We start from the raw sequence: 14803 nt of genomic DNA, 5'->3' as shown, positions 1-14803 counted from the left end.
AGTGCCAGAATTTCAAAGGACGCCGGGAATGTTGAATATCAATGGCCAAAAGATTTCTCGGTGACAATAGTGTGGGTTATATATACCACATTTTCTATGGGAGTGAATTTGACTAGGTTTAAATGAAATGCCATGATATGATAAGGCAAATGAAGCTACCGTGTGGATAGTGTTTGCTGCCAATTAAGGGGATCTGCTAGATTTTGAATTACCAAAAATTTGTGGAACTGTTGGTTGTATGAATAGGTTGAGGAAGAATATTCATAGAATATTCTTTGTGGATAAAAGGAATAATATTTCATGTAGGACTAAGGTATTACTACCCAGTGCCTATACAAACTTTTTTTCTCTGCACGCCCAACTGGGCTAAAAATAATTTCAAAAAAATACTTAAAAAATGCACAGAGAAATAGTAGATCTGAAAAAAAATTAAATGGATCTAATAATGACCATACCAATTTTGCAAATCGAACCTTCAAGTTCTGATTTGTAAAAGAACTCAAAATTGACTATGGTAAAAAATAGGTGAATTTATAGTCGATTTTCACTGAATCAATGCTCTAGATGCAATAGTGAGGATTGCTTTGGCTCTAGATGCTCCCACTTATTGTGAATGCTCTAGATATGAATCAAATCCCTTTGAGAGATAAAGAAACAAGGTATCCAATGGCTATGTGATGAGAATCTCCCTTAACTCTAATTCCATGTAAGAGTTTTTCTTAGGGAAAAATTCACCCAAGATCAAAGAACTCAAACACAAGCACAAAATAGACCAGAGTATGATCAGAATAACAATATAGTATTTGATTCAATGTACAAGTACACTAGGAGTGCTTGTATATAAAGGCCTCTGGAATGCTTCTAGAAAGCCTAGAAGTTAGCAACATGATAACTCATACAACCAAACATATGTACACCAGGTGTGGGTTATCCTCCATTAAGCACATGAGTAAGTGCGATGATGACAGAATAAACCTACAAAGGTGTAGCACAAAAATTTATGTTGTAGAAACCATGTGCTTAATTAAGAGTACAAATAACTGTATTGGCTACATGAAAACTTAGTTAATTATGCAAACTCCAATGTTGTAGACACCATGTGCTAAATTAGAGTTGCATACTTCTGTGTTGTCAATATGACAACTCATAAAAGTACACAAACTCCTAAGTGTCAACCTAATAAATATTAAAATAATGCATTAACCTAAGTAAACTAAAGTAAAGTGTAAATAGTAAATATCTATTTACACCAATAGAAGTAAACCCACACTCTTCTAGTTGCATCATCAATGAATGTAACATAATAATGAGATCCACCAAGGGAAGATACCTAAGTTGGTCCCCATACATCGGTATGCACAAGTTCTAATTTCTCCTTTTTGTTTTCCTTCCCAATCTTCACAAAATTCACTCTCTTTTGTTTTCCATACACACAACTTTCACAAAAATCCATATTAACACATTTTAGACCTAGTAAAATATTCTTTGAATCAAGTACTTTCATACCTTTCTCACTCATGTGCTCAATTCTATTGTGCCATAGCACTGTATCAAGATTTACAATAGCTATTTGTTCTCCTTGCTCAGCTGTAGCAACTATTCCTGAACATTCATTTTTCTCTGAAACAATTAAAGTAGAAGGAACAATATGACCTATACAAAGATATAAGGTGCATACTTTCACACCTTTTGCTACTACATGGAACCTTTTGAAACCTTCCAATTTTTATCATTAAAAGTAACTATACAACGCTCATCACTAAGTTGCCCAACTAAAATTAAATTCTTAATCAGCCTTGGAACATGTCTTACCTCATGTAGCAGCTAATGATTCTCATTTTGAAATTTAATCTTAATTTTTCCCTTTCCAACAATTTGATAGGGTTTATTATCCCCCAAATAAACAAGTCCAAAATTCCCTTGGACATGATGAATGAAATAACCTCTATGAGGTGTAGCATGAAATGAAGCACCAGAATCTAAAACCCATGAGTCATCAACACTTTCTAAAGATAGAAGCAAAGAATCCTCTTCAAATTTGTTACTTAACACATTTGCCTCCTTGTCTCCATCTGGTTTATCTCCTTCATTTTTCTTTCAATTCCAACAATATTTCTTTTTATGCCCTAGTTTCCCATAGTACCAGTAGTTGTTCAGTCCTCTCGATCAAGACCTCCTACCCTTTGACTTTCCTCTTGATTTCCCATGATTTTTAGAATTACTTCCTCTCTCAGTCATTCCGCCTCTACTTTGTGTATTCAAAGCACTTCCATATGTAGATCTACTTAAGGATTTCCTACGAGTTTCTTCACTCAAAAAAACATCGATCACATCATCATATTTTAGGGTACTAGATCTAGGAATAGAATTACTCATAGCCATTACCAAGCCATTCTAGCTTTTAGGAAAAGAACACAAAATCAAGAGAGCCCTAATTTATTCACCAAAATTGATACCCACAGAAGATAACTAACTAGTAATAGTATTAAACTCATTTAAATGATCTACAATAGATTCACCTTTTGCCATTTTCATATTAAATAAATGCTTCATGAGAAATACCTTGTTTGAAGCGGAGGGCTTTTCATATAGTTTCGCTAGGGTTTACATCAACTCTTCTGTTGTCTTCACTTTTATAATATTAAATGCCACTGATGGTGCCAGGCATAATAAAATGCTTCCAAGTGCCTTTCTGTCCAAAAGATCCCAATCATCATTTGACATAGATCCTTAATTCTTGGTTTTGCCTTCCAACAGCTTCTATAAATCCTTCTGATAAAGATAGTCTTCCATTTGTATCTTCTATAATTGAAAGTTTTTCCCATTAAAATTGTCAACCCTTAGCTTACCCTCATTTTTCATTGCTCCCACTCAACCATGAGACTTTGTTGTAGAGGATAACTAAAAAACAACCTGGCTTTGATACCACTTGTTAGGATTAAACCACAGACAAAAATAACAATTACATGCAAATATAACAGATATCATAAAATAATAGATTACATAGAAAAGAACACAAGACACTAAGATTTAACGTGGTTCACCCAATCCCTGGGCTACGTCCACCAAACAACAAGTTCGATATTATTACAATCTAGTGATTACAACCTGATTACAATCCATAGTCCCTTATAGCTCAATACTGTTAGAGTAAATAATTAATTATTTATTATTTATTCCATTTACTTAAGCTTACTTAGGTTAATGCATTTATTTAATATTTAGTATTTAATAGTTGTAGTGGTTAGTTGTTGACAATACGGGAGTTTATTCCCTTCTAGCATGTTCCACCTTTTTGTGGAAGGGTGCTTGGTTGTCAACTTTATCTTCTACCACCTTCTAGCTTGTTCTACAAGCTTCCTCGAGGCCTTTATAAGCAACCTCTCTCTCATTATATAACATTGCATTCCATTGTAAATACAATTTCTTGTGTTGCAATATCTTCTTGTCTCTCATGTCCGTTTAGGGTTTTTCCCTAGCTCCACGCTCTTCCTTCCTTGGCTTCCCTTTGACAAGTTATTGCATGCAGGTGATCTTGGGCATCTTCGGAGTTGGATTTCATGAACTCCAAAAAATACTACTACAAGAACCAATTTTTGCATCACCACTATGAAACAATCCCTAACACTAAGCTCTTTTATACAAATATTTTTACCACTTTAGAGTTAAAATTAATAATTACATGTTAGCCCAAAATCTTGATAAAATATGGCCTAATTTTTCTTCTTTAGGGTGATTCCTTGAACTCCAAAGAGTTTATGAAGTATGTATAGTATTTTCCTGATCAGTCACCACAATTTAAGATTTTTCTTAAAATGGTTTACCTCAAATTCTGTACCACCAGCTCATCAACCTTATCTTCCACCTAGTTCACAAAATTCAAGAAAATAAACTTGTCAGCTCATATTCATTGAATCTTTGATCTTTTAAATAATGTAGCAACTCAACATTATCAATCTTCTAATGCTCAACACATACTACGTTGCTCGACATCCACTATAAAATTACTCGGTACCTACTAAAGTTTATTGATGCTTGGCATCAACAAAGGTTTACTTGGCATCAACTATTTTTCTCAACATACACTAGAATGAACTCTTACTTAGCTCCAACTGATTTTCTACTCAGCTTGCACTGACTTTTCTCGACACCTACTATCTACTTGGTCAAGCTTGATAGACAAACTTTGTGTAACTTGTTCTTCTAAACTTTCTAAGTGTAACTAACCTTTGTAACCTTAAGTAGATTATGAATACATAATGTCATCACTATCTTAACTAATCCTTGTACTTAATTACATAATCATAACTCAACCTTTCCTCTAGGTGCTATTGTTACATCTTTTGATCAAATCCTCTCCATCAATCAAATAAATGATAATACTTGAATATTATAAGTAGTTGTCTTACCAGCAATCATCAGGTTTGACATTAGTGACAAAATAATAATTGAAATGCATAGTCTTCTTCCACAATCTATCTCTTTCACTAATCTCTCTAAACAATGATCTTTTCAATCAGATCTCAACACTTGATGTAAGGATGAACAAGACAACTAGGGCCAAAGACACAACCAGCTATCCAATCCACCCTGCAAGAGTCAACATAGTGGAAACACAACATCAGAATAATAACACCAAGGAGAGAAAGAACAAAATTCTTATTGATTCATTAGATAATCCACATACATGCCCAGTTGTAAGGCCTTCAGGGTTATGACCAAATAACAATTCAATTATAATCCTCGATGATCCTACTTTGCATTCTTGCTTCTTTCTATTATAAGTTACCTCTAAAATGAAATCCTAGACCTCCTTAAATACTTGTGCAGCCATAGGTTTCTTATCATAGAATTAAATCTTACATTAAATTTATGCCTAGCCACAAGTTGGCTCACATCAAATATTAACCTCATATACCAAAATTAAATGCAACAAAGGTCAACCCAAACTAGAACTAGACACAGGCTACTCAACAAATGAAGACTTCATTAATACTGGCACTCAACATCCACACAAAATTGGCATCCAAAGGAATCACTCTGCAACTGCTACAAACTTGACATCCTCCAATGCTCAGTAACTAGAGAGAACTTAGCAATCAAAGGATCACTTGGCAACTAAAGGATCACTCAACATCAACTAAGAACTTGATAACAACTAAAAACTAGTGCTCGATAGCAACTAAGAACTTGGCAGCAACTGGAAAAATGAACAAAAGTGAAAGATTACAACATGACCTAGGATGCTCCTGCATTAGACAACTAGTGTTGTAAGAAATGACTCTCCCAAATCATTGATATGTTACAATCTGAGTCGAATCCAACTCATATTGAGAAATCCATGAAGCATCTTTGATAGGTTTGTTCTTACACTTCACCAAATATTCATAGTAATCTTTTCTCCTTGTGCTCTTACCAACTCTCTGATCCAATATCTGTTCAATTTCTTCAATATACTTCTTAGGATAATCTTCTAACACAACAACTTCATCATCTAACTCATGATACTTATAAAAATCAAAAATATTGAATATAGGATATATATCCATATCATCAATTAACTTTATAAGAATTTCCACTATCAAACTTCTTCAAGATCTTACAAGGTCCAAATTTCTTCATTTTCAGCTTATTGTATGTTGCAACATGAAATCTTTCTTTCTTCAAATGAACCATCACCTCATCACCAACTTCTAAATCATAATATCTTCTAGACTTATCAACATTCTCCTCATATTTTTGATTACTTTGTTCCAACCTCAACTTCGCTTCCTTATGCAAAGAATCCATAAAATCAAAAAATTCTTTTCCTACAACATTTCTCTTTTCTTCACCAGCAACATCCCTTAAATCTGATACTCCTCTAGGCTGCATTCTAATAACAATCTCAAAAGTTTTCTTCCTTGTACTCCTATTCACAAAATTATTATATGAAAACTTAGCTTGTGCCAATACTATCTCCCAATTACTTGGCTTATCTCCAGCTAAGCATTTCAAAAAATTACCCAAGCTTCTATTCACAAACTCTATCTATCCATCTATCTGTGGATGGAATGTAGAACTAAACTTCAACGTATTGGCCATCTTCTTCCACAAAGTCTTTCAAAAATAACCAACAAACTTATTGTCTTTGTCAAAAATAATACTTCTTGGTAATCCATGCAATCTCACAATCTCTTTGAAGAAAAGTTTATCATTATGCTTAGCATCTGATGTCTTCTTACGTAGTATAAAATAAACCATCTTAGAAAATCTATCTACAACAAAAAATATATAACCATACCCCTTGACTATTTTAGGCAATCCAAGAACAAAATCCATACTAATGTCACTCCAAGGTTTATCAGGAACAACAATAGGTGTATAAACACCAATATTCTGACTTACTCCTTTTGCAACTTGACAAACTCCACAACTCTTCACAAATTTTTGAACATCCTTATACATTTATGGACAATAATACTTCTCCTTCAGAAAACTCAATGTCTTGTAATTTCAAAATGTCTAGCCAATCCACCACTATGCTTTTCCTTGATCAAATTGACTCTCATAGAAATTCTAGGGATACACAACTAAATTTTTTTAAACAACATACCTTCTTGAATAAAATATTCATCATACTTACTTATGTGATCTATTAAATTTGGTGCTTAGCACTCTCTCCATGCCTTAGAAAAATCAAGGTTAGTATAATACAATTCTTTCATTTCATCAAAACCAAGAACTTTAACCTTCGTCTCAATCAATAAAGAATGCCTTCTACTCAATGCATCAACAACTCTATTAGTAATCCACTCTTATGCTTGACCACAAATGTAAAACTCTGCAAGTACTCAACCCACTTCTTATGTCTCTAATTCAATTTGTGTTGACTTTTCAAGTATTGTAAAGCTTTATAATTAGTATACAACACAAACTCTTTAGGAATCAAATAATATCTCCACTTCTTCAATGCTTGGATAGTAGCATAAAATTCTTGATCATGCACAGAATACTTCCTTTTAGCATCATTCAACTTTTCACTAAAGAAAGCAACAAGTTTACCTTCCTGACTTAATACAACTCCTATTGCACTACCACTAGCATCACATTCAACTTGAAATACCTTATTGAAATCAAGAAAAGCCAATACAAGTTGTATATACTAATATGTTAGCAAGAAACACTAATCTATTAAGAGAACAAAGCATTAACTAACAACACTAATATAACCTTTAAGAGAGACAAAGAGGAAACAAACTCAAATGAGAATGTGAGCCATTAAGGGGCTCTCTCAATGAGATTATTCTCTTGATTTAGGGATGAGTCTAATTTGGATATGGATTTAGGATGTGTGCTCAAGATACTCAAACTATGCTTCAATGAAGATTGAAAATGGAAAATTGGTAGCTTTGTGAGCTCTCAATTTGGCATTATAAGGGTATGCTTAAGGGCTTTGACTTCTCAAACTAGCATTATAACTTTAACTCAAAGATTTTGATGAAATGGCTTGGGAGGGGATCCAATTTATAGGCTAAGGGCTTGAGGGTTTGAGGGCTAAGATGCAAGGATGGGGAAAAGCTCATGGAGGGCTTAGATTGCATGAGAGGAGAGCACATGGATTGTGCTTCTTTACAGCCAATCAAGGAGTGACACATGTCACAGGGTGAGTGGATGGAGGAAAGAGCAAGGATGAGTCAAAAAAGGAGGCTCAAGGGATAATATCTTCATAAAGACCCTTCATAAATGGCTTGTAAGAGAAATGAATAGGCTTGTAAGAGTCTTTATGGCCTTGTAAGAGCATTCATGGCTAGGTGGTTGAGATATTTTGGAGATTGTTGACTTTGCTTGGCTTAGGAAAGTCTTAAGCTTGCTTAGGGAATGTGACAAGGTTAGGGGGGATTAGAGGTGATTTAGGATTTAGATTAGGGATGTTAGAGATGAGCAAGTGGATGGAATTCAATGAGGGTGGGTGAGTTAGTAGCTAAGCTTGGTTAGTATGGGTGGATGGGGTGGATTAAGCTAAAAAAAGGGTTTAGAGATAGGCTTAGGAAGAGGATAAAGTCCTTCTAGAAGAGTCTAGAACTTCATAAGGTTTTGAGGATAAATAATGTTTATTTATCTCAAGGGTTTGGGTTGAAGAAATATTTATTAAAACATTTTTAATAAACATGAGGATTGATATTTAACCTTAGTTAAATATTTTGAGTTGGGATTAAGGGTAGAAAATGATGGGATTAGCCTTTAATCGAAATTAAAGAAGGATTAGGAGATTTTGGAAGAGGTTAGTGATCTTAAGAAAATTGGCCAAGTTTTGGGCAAAAAAAAATTAAATATTTATTTTGGAATTTTTGGTCAATTTATTAATTAAATAATTATAAATAAGGAAATAATGTTTAAATAAGATTTAAACATTTATGGGAGGGATTCCTTAATTAAATATTTTTAATTAAGACAATGGGATTTAATGGCATAAAAATAAATAAATTAATTAAATAATTAATAAATTAATAAATGATGATGTTGTCAAGGGCTTTTTCAAAAAATAAAAATACTTTATTTTCTAAAGGATTTTAGGTGTCTACATTTTGCCCCTCTTGGATGTGATGCCGCAAGTGGCATGGCATCAAAGATAAGAAAATAAGACGCCCAAGGATAGAGCAGAAGAGGAGAGAATGGACTACAAGATGCCCCTCAAGAAGGCAGCGGGAAGAGAAAGTGAGGCTCGACAGCTTCCTGAAAAAATACAAGAATCTGGGATGGGATGAGCGAGGAGACTCAGATTGGCAATAAGAAGGGGCTGAATTAGCTCAAACTCTCATTATGGGAGAATGATAAAGGGAGGTCAGAGGCACAAGAGGAAGCAAGCTTAAGACTTCAGGGAAGGTGGAGGATGAAGGAGCAGAGCGCTATAAAAAGGAATCTAGGATATGGAGATGGATGAGGGGATTATAAAGCTGATGCAATAGGATTTCAAAGAGTTAGATTGGCAAAAGATGGGTTTTAGAGATCCCTAGGACTAGGATTGTGGATCTCGAAAGATGAGGCTTGGTGGATTGATTGGATTGGTGGATTCCTAAGACTAGGATTGTGTAGCCTAAAGCTAAGAGTGATGATTGATTCAAAGAGATACTGATGCATAAGCTGGGATAGGAGAGACAGATGTTGGATATGGATGGGGGATAATGGAGATGAATGGAAACCATTGAAGCTTATTGAGCATGGGAATACTTCAAAGAGAAGTACCACCATGTAGTTGAGCACTAGATTTGCTATAGGACTATTGGTTAATTTCCAAGGTTACCAAGAACATCAAGGCCTTTTCACCAACTATCCAGAGGACTGACGAACTGACTCAAAAAAAACACGCAAGGATTGCCCCAGCATCACACATGAAACCCAGAGGAAATAGTGTGGAACCGACACTAGGTAACCCACAAGCAGAAAAGAAAAACAAACAAAAGACTTGATCAAGATCTTACACCCAGATTGCCCCATTCGCAGCATACCATGATATAGAAGATCATGGCAACCTTGAGGAGGGAACAAAAAGATTGCTTGGAAAAGATACTTCAAGACCCAAAAGGGAAGATTCCAAATCAAAAGAAAGAAAAAATCCAACAGAGAACCATTTGCCAACGAGATGGGTAGGATGAGGTACTAACGGACCAAGATCAGACATGAGGAAAGCTATATCCTACAAGGATCTATTGGAGAGCACCTAAGCTAATGGATCTGGATGAGTGATGCATTTGGCAAGTTGAACTAAGAAGGATAACACTTTGGTGATAGGAGATCTAGCTAAAAGATGCATTGGAATAGCTAACCAAGGGTTGTGCAATGTGTGCAAGATGCTGATCAAGGAGGAACTGACATGAAAGCTGGATAGATACAATGGTACTAAGCTAAAGAGGATGTACAAGTTGCCAGACCAAGATATGTTACAAATGTTCAAGGTTGTTCATGTTTTAATTTTTGTGAGATGGAAATGTTTGTGAAGGGTGGGATGTCTATAATAGTTGATAGGTAGATGGTTTGCGAAAAACTTAAGTGAAAATGGGGTTCTTTGTGTGCATGTGATAGGATACAAGCTAGGATACAAGATTTTTTACAAGCTGGAATATGGTACAAACTTTGGACAAGATTCGGATGTACAAGCTATGCTACAAGGGGGGTACAAGATTTACAAACTTTGGTATAAAATTTACAAGCTGAGGTACAAGATTTATGAGTTGTACAGGAGGTATTTACAAGCTCCATTAGATTTTGGATATTTGGTTGGAACACCAAGGGAACAAGTAGGTGTTTTATGGGATGGTGGGTGAATGGATGAGGGATAGGATAGTGATAGATAATGGATTAGTCTTAGTACACAAGGCACCTGAATTACCAGGTTTTCACCAAGGTACCTATCCAAGGTGCTTGAATTGCTTACCATTGGATGCTTATTTCTCTTTACTATTTTTTTGTACTTTTCAAAAGCTGGGTATACCAAGGATCTTTAAGCATAGAAATTTTTGAGATGAATGATGTTAGTAGGATCATTCAAGAGTTCTCCTTCTGGTGTAGATAGATGATAGGCTCTAGAGCCAAAGGAGGCAATGACAATGTAAGGACCAAGCCATGTAAGTTCAAACTTGCCTTTCTTTTCTCGATCGGCTTGGAATTTCATATTTTCTTTGAGGACCATGTTGCCTGGCTGAAAGTGTTGTGGGAGCACCTTCTTGTTGAAATTATTTTTGAGATGAGTTTGATAGACTATGAGATGATCATAGGCTTGTTGTCACTTCTCTTCTAAGAGATCTAGCTGGGTGAGCTGAGCTACTCTGTATTCTTCATCTGATATTTGCCCCTGCAAAGATATGCACAAGGAGGGAAGTTCAACCTCTATGGGTAGTACTAATTTGGCACCATAGACTAAGGAGTATGGAGTTGTGCCTGTGGATGTATAGAAGGAGGTTCGATAGGCCCATAGGACTGGATTTATTTGTAGGTGCCAATTGCGGCCGAAATCATTGACAACTTTCTTTAGGATTTTGAGGAGGGTTTTGTTAGTTGCCTCTGCCTGGCCATTACCTTGTGAGAAATATGGGCTAGAAAAGAAATGATGGATGCAAAAGGAAGTGCATAATTCTTCCATGTTAAGATTTTCAAAGTTACCTTTGTGGTCGATGAAGATGATGGATGGGATGCTGAAGCGGCAAACAATGTGGTACAAGATGAACTTGGAGACCTGAACTCCTGTAGCTGAGACTAGGGTGACTACTTCCACCCACTTAGTGAAATAGTCTGTAGCTATTATTATCCATTTATGTCCATTAGATGAGAGAGGTGTGATAGTTCCAACTAGATCAAGGCCCCAACAAGTGAAAGGCCAAGGTGGTGCAATAGGCTGTAGATCCTATGCTGGAGCATGCACAAGATTTGTGTGCTGCTGACATGGGAGACACTTTCTGACAAAGTCACATGAGTCTTCTTCAATGGTAGGCCAATAGGAGCCTGCTCTAAGGATTTTTCATGCTAGGACAATACCACTCGTGTGGGCACTGCAAAGTCTGGAGTGTACTTCTTTTAACACCATCGCGACCTCATTTTGGTCTAAACATCGAGAGAGTATCGTGATAACCCCGATGATATAGGGTATTGGCTATGATAACATAGCAGGATGATTTTTGAATGAGGTTTTGGCATTGAGTATTTGTGAGGTGAGGGGATATGATGCCATCATTAAGGTATGCGTAAATCTCATGGTACCAAGGGGATTGGGGACCAACCAAGATATAAACATGGTTTAAGTCATCATTCGCATAGGCAAGTGTGAGGAGTTGCTCGACTAAAAACTTATACTGCGTGACTACTTGGGGAATTTCCAAGAGCGAGCTGATAGTAGCCATAGCATCTGCTGCTTTGTTCTGCATTCAAGGCACTTGTGTAAACTGAAGCTTTGTAAAATGCTGGGTTAGCTGATCAACTAGCTCTTTGTAGGGTAATAGCTTTTCATCTTTGGTTTGATATTCATTTAGGGCTTTCTTGATGATGAGCTGAGAATCGCCAAAGATTTGTAACTCAGTGATGTTCCATTCTGTAGCTATCTTTAATCTTGCTATGAGAGCCTCATATTCAGCTATATTGTTGGTGCTAGGGAATTGTCGCTTGAAGGCTTTTGGAATGTAATCTCCTTGAGGTGTGACCAACAATATTCCTGCCCCTGATCCATGAGATGTGTATGAGCCATCAAAATAAAGTTTCCATGGGGGCTGTTCTTCAATTAGACAGATATGCTCATTTGGAAATTCTATGATCAAAGGATATGCATCTATTAGAGGTGCATCAACTAGGTGATCTACTATAGCTTGCCCTTTGATTGCCTTTCTATTCACATACTGGATGTCAAATTTGCTAAGGAGCATAAACCATTTGGCCAAATGGCCTGTAAGTGCTATTTTGGAGAGCATATACTTGAGAGGGTCAATCTTGGAGACTAGTTGGATGGTATGACTTAGCATGTAGTGGCGAAGCTTTTGAGTTGAGAAAACAACTGCCAAACAAGCTTTTTCCATAGGAGTATAATTGAGTTCATAACCAACTAGGGTTCTACTGATGTAGTAGATGGCTCTTTCTCTACCGTAGTCATCGAGCTATGCTAGAAGCACCCCTAGAGTAGTAGGCATTGTTGATATGTACAAAATCAGGGGATGACTAGGAATTGGAGGAACCAAGATAGGGGATTGGTGAGATACTTCTTGAGCTGATCGAAGCAGCGCTGACATAAAGGATCCCACTTGAAGTTCTCATCCTTCTTCAGTAAATGTGCAAATGGCGTACACTTATCTACAAGCTGGGAGATGAAGTGTCAAATGGATTGAAGCTTTCCCTGAAGAGTGTGAAGCTGTCGCAGTGTTTGGAGAGGAGGCATGTCTAAGATAGCCTTGACCTTCTTGGGGTCAATTTCTATACCTCGTTTAGAAACTATAATGCCTAGAAGCCTGCCAGATGTGACCCCAAAGACACATTTCTTGGGATTCAGCATGAGATGATATTTGGCTAACCTATCAAAGACTTTCTCTAGGTCAACACCATGAAGGTATGAGATTTGACCAAGATATCATCCACATAATCCTCCAAAATGCTATGGATAAGATCATGGAAAATGGCTATCATAGCTCTTTGATAGGTAGCCCCTGCATTCTTTAGGCCAACAGGCATTATGTTGTAGCAAAAGGTTCCTCAAGGGGTAGTGAATGCTATCTTATGCTAATCCTCTTCTGCAATCTTGATTTGATTATACCTAGAAAATCCATCCATGAGGGACAGTATTTCATGTCCAGCTGTAAGGTCTACAATCATATCTATGTTGGGTAAGGGAAAATCATCTTTTGGACAAGCTTTGTTAAGATCTCTGAAATCAGTGCAGATTTTGATGTCATTGGAAGGTTTAGTGACAGGGACCATGTTGGAGATCCACTCTGAGTAGTCAATAAGTTAGATAACCTTAGCAGCTAACATTCTTTCTCATTCAGCTTTGACCAGTAATGCCACCTTGGGTTACATTTTTCTAAGCTTTTGTCTGACAGGCTTGATCTTTGGATCGACTGCAAGATGATGAACAACAAGCTTTGGATCAAGCCTTGGCATGTCCTGATATGACCATGCAAATTGGCCAATGTTCTCTCTTAATACTTCAAAGAGGAGGTCAGCTTGGTCTTGTGATAGGGATGCAGCAATGTGAACAAGTCTGGAGATCTCTGAAGAACCAATGTTGACTTCTCTAGTATCCTCAATTAGAGTAGAAGACACCTCTAGTCAATTATCTTGAGGAGACAATGCTAAATCCTCATGTTCTACTTGTCACTCTAGATTTTCTTGCTGAGGGGCTCTCTTCGTTGCCTTAGCTAGTCTCGAATTCACCTTAGTTCCAGTTTTGGGTGTATCGGAACTAGGTTGGGGATTTTCTCCGAAATATCCCTTGGGATCTAGCTTATAGATATAGGTAGAATCTGGCTTTGTTTTCTTGTGAGGTGTTTCAGCTCCCATGAATCCCAGAAGTGCTTCCTTTGATGTGAACTCATCAATGTGTATGACGCTTGGTTGGTCCCAATCTATGAGTTGTGGATGGGCGAGTGGTAGGTCAATGAAATAGATGGATAGTTCTTGGAGAACAGAGTCCCCAAGGAGATTTGGTCTGAGATATTGTCATAGGCTCTCTTTTCAACTTCCTCAGGAATGTATTCAATTTAGACAAGGTCATGGTGAATGTTCGAAAAAGCGTGACCATCCATATTGGTGCCCCTAGTTGTGGGTATGCCAAAGCCAATACCTAACTTTGATTCCCACTTGTGTGCATCGATGGGGCACTGCATGCCTCTTTCTTCTAGTCCTAGACCACCACCTTGATAGTTCCATTTTTCAGTGATGAGCTTATGTTCTTGGGGATACTTCTGGCTGAAGTGATCAAGGCATGCTTGATTTCTTGGAGGTGCATCCTTATGTAACCAATTGTTGATATCTGGAGTGAGCTCCTCATGAAGAGGGATTTTTGAGGATACAAAGGTTGTTGGGCCAAATTGTTTGTATCAAGGAGGTGGAATCTCCTTAGCTTTTTGATATGTTGGTCATCTATGGGCATGTGGATCAAGTGGGAGTGCCTCAACAACAAATGCATCTAATAGACTATACTCTCCATAGCCTTTGTTATCGATCTTCACAGTAGATAGGGTAGAGGTGAGGATGGTTTCTAGGTCATTACAAGTGTGGGATGAACTAGCGATGGCTGTGTTGATATCAATTCTAAGGCAATGATTTGTATATGAAGCTTCAATCGCAT

The sequence above is a fragment of the Cupressus sempervirens genome, chromosome 4 (genome assembly GCF_028749045.1).
Source record: "Cupressus sempervirens isolate cs-2001-9-10 chromosome 4, ASM2874904v1, whole genome shotgun sequence".
NCBI lineage: Eukaryota > Viridiplantae > Streptophyta > Pinopsida > Cupressales > Cupressaceae > Cupressus > Cupressus sempervirens.
The sequence above is the reverse complement of the archived record's forward strand: the minus strand, read 5'-3'. Positions refer to the sequence as shown.